Here is a 13551-nt window from a genome sequence, read left to right as displayed (position 1 = left end):
TAAAAGACTGAATAAAACACCTGGTCCCTGGGTAGTTGGCAACCTGATCTTTTTCTAATCCACCTGACCTGAATATTTGTCTTCGGCAAATTCGGAACTGTTTTTGTTTTCCTGCATTCACGGGGTGAGAACAGGAACAGGGATGTCTGCAGATTAAAAGTGAAAGTCATGTTAAAGGAAGGGGGGTCAGGAAATGCCCAAACTGATCATTCACAGAAAAGAAACTTAATTACACGCACCACATCTGACTGTAAACATACTGAAAGCAGCTTGCTTTTCCTTTTTTAATCCAAGTGCTTTTTTTTTTTTTTTTTTTTTGGTCAGAAAAACACCAAGTTTGTGAGCACTGCAGAGCTGAAGATGCAGAACTATGCCACCTTTTCTCTTATAAATCCCCCTTCTCCCCAGCCCCCCCGGCTCCCAGGCAGGGACTCCTCACGCCTGTCTGGGTTTCGGCAGGCTTCAGCCCCAGCCCTTGCGGTGAGATCCGGGCTGTGCCACTTCCACGGCGTTTCACCTTCTGCTGTGCGTCTGGCAGGCTTACCAGGGCTTGAATTCGTTCTCCCTCGGTTCGACAGGAAGATGTCAGAGGGATTTGGAGCCAGAGCAGCACCACGGAGCCTCTCATTACCCCGTTAACCAGCAGCAGCAGTGAATATTCGCCCCGGCGGAGGCCCCGCAAACACACACGTGCTGTTTGGGGTTTCCAAGGCAGCTCAAGCATCCCAAGGCAGCACTGTGCTGTGCCCTAACACTTGTAACCTGGGCTCCTAAAGCTTATTTCCTTGCGCAGTCTGCTCCCTCTGTCCTGGAGTTTGGATGCCAAAATGGTGGATTTATTTTATTTATTTTCTTAATAAAGTCTGTCATGAACTGACACTGCGTTATTCATTTTTTAAAAATTGCCCCTTTTCACTGAACAGCATCCTGCCCAGCGTTTTACAGCCCGTATCGCTTGACATTTCCGTGCACTTGTACTGCTTATTCCAAGTTAACACAACAAAAATGAAATTCCATAAAACTCAAGGGCAGACTCGGAGCTCCTCTGTTCCAGTTCCATGCGACCCTATTGCCACTATCCCAACTCACCACTGCCCAGCCCCAGCACCTTGCCCCCCGCAGGAGCAAACAGGCTGGGACACAGAATGGGCAAAGTAGTCAAACTCCATTTAAAAATAAAAAAAATCAATCCACAAAAAAAAAAAAAGAAGCCAACTCTTTTTCCCCTCTGTCTGCATCCAGACTGTGACATCTTGAAACTTCTGAATAAAAAAAGTTTTTTGTTTGTCCTATTATGAGAATTCGTGGCTATCTGCAGATCGGAGCCAGATTTGAATAAGGAAAATCTAATTAATCCCTGTTTTTACTCCAAAATGGCCAGCTATGCTCACACCTTCCTCAAACAAGGTTCGGAACTTCATTACCATAAATGATATCGAAAGGACTTTTTCCAGATCTGTATTAACTACCTCTGCATTATGGTCAGTACCACTTCAGCTAACATTCATATTTATTCATGATACAATTTCCTAATAAAGGTAAAAGCTGAAGTGTGCAGCTATTATACCTCGTGTTGATAATTCTCCAGGAAGAGTCCATTTGAAACTCTGCCAGATCACAGACCGACCTGAGGAGTGATGTCTAAAGCAACCGTGCAGATTTCCAGGGGATGTCTTTTCCTGGATTCCTGGATCCTTTCATCTCGCAGGAGCTGAAGCAGCGTTGTCATAAGCTGTCCTGCTGTTATGCACTTATTGAGGTTCAAAAAAAAACATGTTTCTACAAAAAGTTTTAAATAATTTTAGTTTCGCAGAAGTCTTCTGATACTGTAACTGGAAATATGAATTCTAAAACAGAAAGCTTTGATACTGTACGTAATCAAAAAAACAAGTGAGCTTTCACTCAACAACATAAAGGGGGTTGGTTGGTTGCTTGTGGGATTTTTTTGGTTGGTTGGTTTTTTGTTTTGTTTTGTTTTTACATTTAAAAAAAAAAAACATTTGACAAAGAAGAAAAAAGATGGGAAACTTCCAATCAGTCTAAATAGGTGGTTCTGGAGAAAAAAAAAAAAAGCAAACCTCATCAAGGAAAGGAGGATGAAAATGCCCATTTGTGGTTTTGTTCTGTTTCTTTGGAGCGGTGAGTGGAACAAGACACAAGCTCAGAGAAACCTGAAATGTTCTAAGTGCTTGGCTGATCCTCGTCCAGCTGGCAAAGCCTCCTGCCACCTGACCAGGAGTTACCTAGAGAAATTATCCATACTAATAAGTTCATGTGCCACGGGATCTATAGTTTCTCTTCCATGATAATGAACCTGTATTTGTCTAGTTAAGTTGGTGATCAATACTAACAGTTGTAATTTTATATACATATTTGTTAAGTATGCTTGGAATTTTGGCCTTGAGCCTTTCAGCTTACCAGCTTGTTTCCATGTACAAAGGCTTAGCAATTAATAGCAACAATAGATTATATTTACATTGCTCCTGCATAGTGTAACACATTTTACTGGGAAAGATACGTGCAGGATAAAGGAGCCTACAAGGTGTTTTGGCCTCTCCACAGCATGGCCAGATCCACGTCTGCAAAGCTCCTGACTCGCTCAGGCAGCAAATAGTACTTTTTGCTTCCCCTTGATCTACTAAGCCATTAGGGTGCATTCAAGTTGCATTTTCAAGGCTTTACAAATTCATTTAGACTTCTTGGACAGATTTAGAGATTTCTGACAAAGAAAGAACGATTACAGTCATCCAGTCTGGCCTCCTATAAAATAGAGGACAAGAATCCTCCCAAAATACTTCTACACCAGACCCATAATTTCTGCGACGATGTCTATTTCATAAAGATGAGTGGCCTTTCTCTGAAAATCACAAAAGCTGCAAGAACTGCCCAATTCCAGTGCAAGTTGTTGCTGTGTGTAACAATCCTCACCGGTGAAGTGTTTAAGAGCCAGAGATTTTTGGAAAAGCCTATATTCAGCCCGGTCTATATTCAGGGTCTCCCCCTTACCTCTGTCTGGTGTTTACTCCAAAGGCAGGCACAGAAGTAGAGCTTTCCAGCTGCAGTCTTACATCAGCCACAGCAGGAGAGTCTTGCAGATGCCTTTGTTCCCAACAAGTCCTTTTTTATCAGGTGTTCATGTACCCTGACGCATGCGACGGATCCTCCAACGTGCAGCCAAAGACACAACCCCAATACCTCCAACCAAAGAATTTTTGCTCTCTGGGCCACCCACAACAGCTGATGTGAAGCACAGACTCAGAGAGTCTCAGCTGTGGTGGTTCCAGCTTTGGTCTCTGCATCTCACCCAGGAGAGCAGAGCATGCGCCAAGCCAAGACAGACCCTACACCAGCCCATCTGTTGAATGCTTTTAAGTTTCTTTTCAAGCAGACGTTCTCACAGGCATCCCATCTTCAGCAAGATGCATTTCCTCTTCATTTAATTAAGGTTTTATTTTTCTTTCCACAGACATCTAATAACTACTTTTATTTATAAATTTATCTGATTAATGACAAATGTCTAATCTCAGCTTTAATTACTTTTGAAACAGTCAAGAGCCTTAGGAAACCTAATCCAGCCATAAACAGGCAGCCAGCAATACCAAACTTTCATACTCTACAATTAACTACAAACGAAAGCCCTGCTTTTCTATCCAAATGCCAATCCCTTAGTTTACACCTCTAATAAATAGTTTACAGGGTCATAAATCGGAACGGAATTTATGGGCAGGATGATAAAGCCAGAAGCTACTGAAGATGCTTCCTGCTGCCAGCATTTGGGAGACCAAAAGGTGGTTGAAGCTACAGCAGTCTGACCACCATCCACGTTAGCTGGGATGTAGCACACTGAACAAGCCAGAAAGGAAAATGCTGACGATGCTAAGAGAGGCAGAAGCCTGTTCTTGGCAGACAGCAGGAAACTAGAACATGAAACCTTCCTAATGGTCTGATTCCAGAAAAGAAAAGGAACCAAAGCAGATGTACAGTCTCACCTCCTTCCTTCTGAGAGGAATTATCACGATGACTTAATATGCTGTAATATCTTGGCTGGAGGACACATCCTGCCCAGTGTGACCCCAGCACACAGGATCAGCACATCCCGGTGGTACGCAGCATGGGGTTTTGCCCCTCTGGTTGCCCTCTGGTTAAATGTCATGTCAAGTTGCGAAAGCTTTTTTCTTTTCTCCTTTTTTTTTTTTTTTTTTTTTTGAAATTCACCTCGCTGTTATTTGCCAAGTAACAATACATCAAGGAATTGATTGAGCAGTGACGAGATAATCAGCGAGGAGTATCCGAGGCACAACAGCAACTCGGACTGCAACTTTGCAACTGTCTGCAAAGGAACAGCTCGCCTAGAAAAGAATTAACGTGCACACACATACCAAAGACAAAGCGACTAAATGTGACACAAAACCACGCTGATGAGCTCCTCAAGATTAAACTACTCCTGCTTCTCTCTCTGTTGGACGTGGCTGCAATAAACTGGGGACCCCAAGCCCTGTGCTGTACATTAATGTATATTTCATGCTCCAAGCCAGAGCAGTGGGGTTTTTGCCCTTGGAAAAGGGTCAAATTAAGGCAAAATCTGCAGTAGTGGCAGGCTAACCTGTTAATGGCGATGCATCCTAAAGCTGTAATGGTATTTTATGGCATTACATAGGGCACAATAGTGAATTTGCTCATGGAACACTTTTTCTGCCATCAAGGTGGCTGTGATCAAAAGGTCTCCCAGAGCTTCGCATTTTAGGACCTATTCTAGGTCAAGAGCACTCAACAGAATGATTTTATAATTGGCATCTTCTATTTTATTAAAGAGATACTTTTTTTTCAGTGCTCATTATCCCTTCCTGTCCATTTCTTTTTGAATATTTACGTTTGAAATTTCTGCGTGGTGTCCTGAGCTCCCAAAAACAAGACAATGGCTTTGTCTTTTATCAGTATTTCTACATATTTTTGTGTTCTTCAACAGTCGTTTAAAATATTGCCTTCATACAAGGAAAGATTTACGGTCAGAGTTTTGAAGGCATAATCAAAGAAGAAAAAAGAATCTCTCTTCGGCCTGTGCTGGAGAGCAGCCTGGAAAACCTAAAAGATCTACTTAGGTGAGCCCTTATATTCATATTTTGTAGAAGTTTTATTTAAAATAATGAAAAAAAACACTAAATTTAATCTGTCTCTGAAATTGTGCATACTGCTAGGGACTTCAGAATATACAGCCTTTAATATCTGCCTTCTTTCAGTGATAGACAAGTCTGTAATCAGGTACTGAGAGATGTATTTTTTTTTCTTCAGTAAGATATTAGAAATTAAATTAAATAAAATACCCTACCCCTCAACTGCATCAATTTGATTAGGAGTCTATGAAGCCTTCTTTGAAAACTCCTACAGCTTCTAAAAATACTACAGTGGCTGAAAGAATTAATCACTAAATACAGCCAAGAAACAAAGCCTCTGCTTTTGAGCAGCACTCGTCAGAGCAGTCTGGGATCTTCATATGATTTTGAAGCCTGGGCCACCTCGGAGAGCTTCGTGCTTCCCTCTTGTGCTACCAGCACAAGCTGGGTGGTTTTCCCTTCCACCTCCCCTATTCCAGTGCAACAAATACGTACGTGGAATTGAAAAGACAGTTTCCTAGTGATAAATGTTCACCAGAGGGATATCTGACCTCTTTTCATCAACTGAGAAAAATGGTCAAAGCATTTCAATGGAAAAAAAACCAAACCACCTAACAAAAACCACAAGCAATTCACCAGGAGAAATCCTAGTTTTGAAAAAAAATAATTCTTACTTTGCTTGGAAAATACCCACAACCCCAGATGCCCAAAACTTTCAGACACTAAGTTCTCTTTCATTTCAGTCCTTTGCTGAAAAGTGATTACGCTTTCTAAACTAGCCAGGTTTTGATCTATGAGACATAATAAACGATCAACAGAAAATAGACGGCATTTTAAGATCAAAAAAAAAGGAAGATTTTCTTTAAAAATACTTCCCATTAACTTCCTGTGACGGACAGCGAGAGTCCCACTGTTCTTGTTGCTGTACCACTGTAATTTTGGTATAAGAATCCAGGAATAATCCTACACATGAAAATCAACTTTTAATCATATTTCTCTATTTCTTCATACTATATTGCACCACGCTGGTAAGCACATGTAAGATTTTCCCTGCAGTTTCTCATAACTGCAGCCAATTGAGTAAAATTAAACTGTACTTAGCCAGATAAGATGCTCGGGAGCTGCAGAAAACAGCAGCATCGGTGCAAGGGAGGAACACGCAGCTGTTAAGCTCTTGCCTACTAAAGACAATACCAAAGCTCTGGTCAACCACTGCCGAATGCTTTGAGGCACTTTTGGTGGACCACCCTTGTAAAGCAGCTGGGTTTTGGCAGCAATTAGAGTGGGCATTTAAGTCAGGTTTCATTCCAGCTTTTTCAAAGTGTTTCATTAAAACAGATAGGATTTAAATAAATGAATTCATCCCAAAGGACATCTGGACATCTGTTAGTACCAAAGTAAATTTCTGTTTAGCTAAACCCTGAGGCTTTATCTATCAGATGGATAATCTTCAACATTTATATTCCCTCGCCATTCCCAGCCCCCCATCGTTTGGCACCTGCCAATCTTGGATGTAGGTTCTGGAAAGAGCCCTGCCCATCTACAGGACTATCTATCCGGACCTTGAAAGAGAATAACGGCCCAAATCCTGGAAGGTAACCTTCTAAACCCCTAAAAGTCAGCAATTTTTAAATGCAAGCAGATCCCTCAGAGCTGACTTTACCATGCCTAGACCAGCTACTGCAGAAGCCACCCAACTGCCCCAGACTAATATATTTATCAGAGAAGCAGTAAATATTCAGTCTGAAAGGTATCAAAAATATAAAATTGTTAGTGAAACATTTCTCTCCCCCACTTAGATGGCACTTACTAAATTCAAGATGATGCTGAAGCAAGTAATAATATGTCATTTACCCACAACTCATTCCTCTTTTCCACGCTGACTGTGTTTAAGGTCATCATTTCTACTGAAAATGATCCTTGAGTTAGTTAATTGAATAGAAGTAATTCAGATCTGGCAATTGTTAATAAATTTGAAGTCCTATGATTTGGTTAATCTTTGGGACCATCAAGAGGCTAAGAAGTCACTTGTCTTTAATGTTATTAAAGACGGAAACATCTACGCTTTGCGGTATGATGTTGCTGCATTAATGTACAGTCATTTATGTTTCAAAGTGCAAAATGAGAGTGTTGGCATTCAGGAACGGCAGACGTGACAATTTTTAAATCAAGACAAGATTTACTAAACATGTCCATAACATTGTAACCGAGCCCATTTCAGGCCACAGAGGGGACATTTCACACCCCTCTGGAAGACTTACCCAAGCATGTTAATCGATGGTCATTCATGCAGCCGCCTTTTGGAGGGATTTTTTTGTTTCTTTGTTCCAATGGGGTAGAAGAGGAGGGTTGGAGATGACGACAAGAACTCTGCAAATACAAGGGCCCAATGGATAAACACAGTCAACCTCAGAGGGACATTAATAAAAGTAGGGGGAGTGAGGAGGAGAGCGTAAGTTCAAAGCCTTTGAGTCAGCTGCGCACTCCAAACAAGACTTCTTTGCAGTTAAATGATCGAGTTTACTCTACTTCCCTGCAGTCTTAATCTATGGGTTTTCTTTCTGAAGACCTAATATTTGTTTGTTTGTTTAATCTAATTGAATGAAATCATTTATCGTTTGTGGAATAAACATCTCACCAAAATTCTTTACTGCAATCCAAATAAACTTCCCTCCTTTGTCTAATTTTACCATGTACTTTATTTCCAAGCTCAGTCTAAAAATGAGTATCCTCTACAGCAACACTATTTGGGAAGTTTATAAAGAGTTAATACGATGTTACTACATGTGTTAATACTCTTAATTGGCAGTTGCAGTCCTACATATGATTTATAACGATGTTTTAACCATCTCTAACACCTACAAGCCATGCATGCAATTGCTATTAAGCATTTGTTAGCCCTGCATAAATTACATACAACTACAGTCTTAATATGAAATATGATCAGTTTCCCTCTAAAGGTGCAATTTTCATTCTACATTCTTCTTCTATACACGGCACATGGAAAGTGCTTAAGCGCAGCAAAGTGCTGTTGTGTAGCGGGAGAAACAACACTATGAATCTGAAGAAGTGCAAATTCCAAGAAACAGCTCAATGACAAGCACAGAGTGGGGAGTGGGAAAGATGGAAATAGGGAAAGGTTTCTTGATAATGTCTCTGCAATTTTCCTAAGGCTAAGAAGAGACCATAAGAAAATACCACGTGCTTACTTTTTGTCTTCCTCTTATATTTTAAAAGCCCCAAATTATCCAGGCAAAATAAATACATAAATAAATAAAATTCTCCAGCCAGCAGCATCACAACTGGCTAGCTGCAACACAGACTTCCACATTGTCCTACCAGCATCCTTTATTTCAGGAAACGAGAGCTGGGAAGATCATTCCACCTCCAACGTACAAATCAAACCACTGGCAGAGCTAGCGAAGAGGTCAATGAGGCTGCCTACAGCGGAGCCAGGTGTGATGGTGCTTCAGCAACACGTGCGTTTGTCCAGGAGACGCTGAAGGAGGATGACCAACTGATTTCCATACTAAGCATCAGACTGCCACTAGCCAAGCCTGGCAGGAATCGGGGCAGCCTGGACTCAAACCAATGACCTCCTATAAATGACTATGTCGATGCAATCCCCAAGTGCTATTGAGGCAGAGAGATATTTAATTAAAATATCAAGAATAAGAGACTCTTCCAGCTGGACAATTATTCAACACAGGACTGACTATGCACTTCATTAAGAGATTGTTATCGGGACAAGACACGTCCATGTTATTGGAAATCGCACCTTTAAGCAAATTTCTTCCCAGCTCTGGGATTTGGTGAGAAGTGGTTGCTGGAACTGCCCACTGAAGGGACCCTTGCTCCGCATTTGGAGTCCAACAAGGCTCCTGAATGGGGGATTTTGTCACGGGTGCATCATTTGCTTCCAAATACGCAAAATATTTTGCATACTAAAATGTTTACGTTTCCCAGCACAGAGCACAAAGGGAAAATGCTGTTGATGCTCTCAGTATGGAACACCATTGCACAAAGCCTGCTCGGATAACATCTTGCACAGACACCCGGGATCTTGTACTTTTCCTGTAATGCCACATTTTACCCTCTTTGGTCCCAGCTACACCACTACCCCATCAGACACGCTTTCAAACTACTTAGCACTATCCCCAATGGAAGTTATTGACACCTTCAATTAGCCTGTCTGGATTTCATGTAAATATCTTCAAGTCATTTCTTTTCAGATGAGCCTGGAAATTCTATAGGCTACAAATGTGTACAAATTCTCTAAGCTAATCTGGCGCATTTTGAAAGAGACAGATGTGTTCACACTTGATGCAGACTAGGTGACGTACATACACAGATAAACAGGAGTCTATGTATGGAAACGGGCACATGTATTTTATGAACTAGATTGCACATCAAATTTTGCTCAACATACTTTGCACGATGCCACTGAAATGAGGATGACTGCAGACATCTGTATAAAGTTAATTGGTAAGTCTTTCAAAACATGACTTCTTTCAATGTACTTTACAAGCAAAAACAATAATTACGGGGCCTGATTTAGTGATTTCTAAGGTACCTATACTGAGTTTTAAAATGAGTCTTAAACGAGTGCCATTTAAGAACATGATGGAAATTGGATCCTGCTTGCCTAAATTATTTTAGGAGAGTTTCCTGGAAAGCAGAGCGTTGGGGTGGGTACAGTAGCAGGTGCAGGAGGACAGACATTGAGGGGGTTTGCATGCATGCATACATTTCAGTTCTCCCAAGGAATCAACCTGTCTCATTACTACATTTTAACTCATGCTGGGCATTTTCGTAGGGGTATGTCTGCAGTACAGAGATACATGACCCAGCCAATAATAACAATTCTAATCATAGGATTAAACACTATGAACTCAGGGGAGGTTTTTAGGAAAATGAGAATGTGTTTCACTATATCAGCTTGGACAGGACTGCCTTACTTCTTTTAGCTTTCAGCTCCAGAGGAATGATTTGGTGGTAAGGCCTACTTCGAATCGGAACAGCCAGGCTGCTTTCAATTCCCTTCCTTTAATCTGGCCTCATTCACAATGGCTGAAATAGAGACAGGAATCAGAAATCAAATGCTGGTAATAAAAGCTAGTATGAATCTTTGTTTCAAGGGCTACTGAACTCGCACCTTGGCTTTTCCTTCCCCCCTCTCTCCCCACTGCTAGTAAACTATGAATAAATTAGCAATTGGAGTGTAATGGCTGGAGCAACTTCATTAATATACTGTCATCCTGCGCAGAGGTACAACTTCTGACATTGAGGCTCTAATGTCCTGTGAATTATTGATGGAAATGTATACATTCAAGTTCTCATCCTCAACTCTTCATATGTGAAGCGTTCGATCGTCAACATTTGGCTGGTACATTAAAAACAGCATAAAATAAAACCCTTTCTGGATTCCTCAGTGTTCTTCTACACTTGTCCCAGCTTATCATGAACGTATCCTTTATTTTAGCGTAGCACATACAACCAGCAACACTGTTCCCCTAGCTGTATGCATGGAGCCACATACACAGGTAAGAAAAAAGAGAACTTAACCAACTAAGCAAAGGCGCAGAGGGAAGATGACTGTCTCCCCATTTAACAGATCAAGAACTGAGACTTCAAAGGACTGACATGCCCAAAGCCTTGCAAAATGTCTCTTTGATGCATAAAATGACTTTGAACAGAACCTGCACCTTTTCATATTCTACCCATGGCTTACCCATGACCCCGTTTCTTGTCATCCAGGCAAGCGCCCCAGTTATGACCAAGCATAAAAACCCTCCAGGATACAGTCAAGTTCCCTAATCGTGGACCACATTAAATACTGTGGATTTAAGAGCCATGTTAACCATGAGCCACTGAAAAAACGAGGCACATAGTGATAAAAGAAGAGGCAACAAACACAAGTCAAGACACAGGAAATGTCATCATGGGATGATTGCTCACAGAGTTTGTGGAATCTCCACCATCAGAAATATTCAAAATGGGACTGGATGCAGGCTGAAGGAACCTGACCTAGTTGAATTGCTTCGAACAGAAACGGTTGGAATGTGGACGACCAGAGGTCCCTTCCCACATCAATTACTCTATGAAAGGAAAAGAAGCACCTGGAACTTTAAGGGTGAATTAGATACATACCTTAATGCTTTCGTATAATTCTATCAGGCACCACTCAGTGTTTTCAGTAAGGAAACAAATCTGTAAATCACGACTGAATTTCCCCATGTGCGCCCTCATATGAAAGGATAGGTTTTCAAATGTGGAGTACCTCAAACTGGAACCTGAAATGCAAAAAGAAAGCTCTCAGCACACAATAAGCTTAATTCATCCAGAAATCTGAATAACAGGACAGGCAAATAAACAGCAGATGAACTCTTCAGAAACAATACACAGCTAAATGAAAGATTCCAACTGATTTTAATTGAATATTTTATTGGATTTCTATTTGAGTGTATTCAAAATAAGAAGTCTCACCAAATTGGATTTTTTCTTTGATCAGTCTTGATTCCATCTAACATACACAACCTGGAATACCCAAACCATTAATCCTCGCTATAGTTTTCATTTGTTGAGGAGCTCACAAAGGCTTTCTTTCCCTTGCTGCCCTTTTTACACTCTTCAAACCCTGTTCATAGGGAGTTTCCAATCTACCCAGCAGATTCATGACTTAGGTGATCAAACTCCACTGACATTAGCACCATTTTTATTTTTTATTTTTTCACAATAAGATGAATAGTAGGAAAAGACTGTCCTCCATCTAATGTATATTGAAATTCTATACAGGCCACAGGAGTACATCCGCACCACTGACAGTGGGTGGGACTGCCCTTAAAAGACAAGAGAGACAGGCAGGCAACGAGGGAAGATTTGCAGAAGATCTGCTTCTACAAGCCCACCCTAACCCCCTGCTCAGGTCCTGCTGTGGGTGCAGGGACCCGAGTGGAGGCATCCGTTAGCCTTCTCCCACAACTGCACTTCTAAGTACCAGCTGTAGTACCAAGTCTCTTTCTTCTAAGCATTTGGAATCTGAGCAAAGGTAATTTCCTTTCTTAGCCCTCAATTAAGGCATGAAAGACCGAGAATGGCAGCCTGTAGCTGTTCCCCTTCTGAAAACTTTAGTAGAAGGCACTGGGATCCTGCAGCTGCTGCTGGTCATTTTCCCTGCATCATTAACTTCTCTTCCCCTCTCATGCGGTGGAGTGGGATCACAGCTGAAGGGTTCAGTCGGATCAAAACTTTCTGATCTTGCTCTCTCTGTACCTATTGATGTCACCATGGCAGGTATACCTGCTGATCAAAGCTAACAAGCATGTGGCTCCAGCATCACCAATTTGCTCCCATTCACGGCACTCGGAGGTGTCCTACAGGAGACTTTCCTGGCTAGGAGGAATGATGTTACTCATTTTACTCACAGACTACAGCACAGCCTCGAGGTTTCAACCCAATACAAAGCCTCCCTGAGGCTACCCAAGCTCCAGAGTACCTTCTCTGTACTTTGCTATTTATCTGACTGAAGTACAGCGTTATTTACTGTTTGCATTGCAAGGGCATTTAGAAGTCACTGCGATGGGCATGGGTACAAGTTGCTGCCCAGATGGATGAAAAGACAGCATCGTCCAAGGAGCTAATAATGCAAACAAAACGCTGAGGTGGATGGGAACAGACAACCGTGTTCTGACCACATAAAAGCAGGAAACAGAACTGATTGGCACAATGCATGGCAAGATAAAAATATCACCTATTTATGCATTTTGTGGGAAGGGAAAAAATGAAAGGAATTTCAGGACAAACAAGGAATCATTCTTATAAAAATACAAATCTCAACTCAGGGATTCACTTGGAAAAACATCGTTCAGCAGGTTGTGGAAATGTATCTTTCATGTTCTGCCTTATTTAACAGTACTAACTAGTGCAACTTATTGCCACAGGATCTCATTAACCTATGAATCAAGATTAAAAAAACTTTATAGTGATTACCAATGCCTTCAAATTAATAAGGAGAAAAGCAATATTCAAGTATTTCAAAAGAGGGCTAAATCTTCTTACGTACATCAACCTTTTATTAATGGGTGCTAGAGGGAATATTTCCTGGTGGAGAAATCATCCTTTACCTACTGCAGCACCGAGTACACCTTGTCCTGAAGGAGGTGCTGGAAAGGAGAATATAGGAACAACTGGACCATTTCTGTTAGGCGCAGGGGACATACTATTTGACACCCTTCCAGAGCATTATGTTACAGAGGCCGTATGTTCTCGCATCAGTAATCTTCCTCTAAGGCTGCTCCACACGAAGCTAGAGCACGTAGCTTGTACGTGGCCCCAGCACCCTGCTCTGTGTGTCCCGGCTTCAGCAGGGGCTCGGACCAGGCAGCCCCAGAGATGCCTCCCAGCCTTAACCGTGCAAGTTGTACAAGCCAAAGCTTCTCGC

At 41.6% G+C, this 13551-nt stretch overlaps 1 protein-coding gene across 2 annotated transcripts in view; it reads right to left on the bottom strand.

The window, feature by feature from the left end:
* LRRTM4 (leucine rich repeat transmembrane neuronal 4) overlaps positions 1-319 on the bottom strand; it is a 207634-nt gene extending 207315 nt beyond the window's left edge. For both annotated transcript variants that reach the window (XR_005814857.1, XM_040538445.1), the window contains exon 1: positions 69-319. The gene's annotated coding sequence lies outside the window, so the exon portion shown is untranslated. The remainder of the gene's footprint in view (positions 1-68) is intronic.
* Between the last annotated feature and the right edge of the window lie 13232 nt (positions 320-13551).

Source organism: Cygnus olor, chromosome 27, assembly GCF_009769625.2.
Source record: "Cygnus olor isolate bCygOlo1 chromosome 27, bCygOlo1.pri.v2, whole genome shotgun sequence".
NCBI lineage: Eukaryota > Metazoa > Chordata > Aves > Anseriformes > Anatidae > Cygnus > Cygnus olor.
The sequence above is the reverse complement of the archived record's forward strand: the minus strand, read 5'-3'. Positions and strand labels throughout refer to the sequence as shown.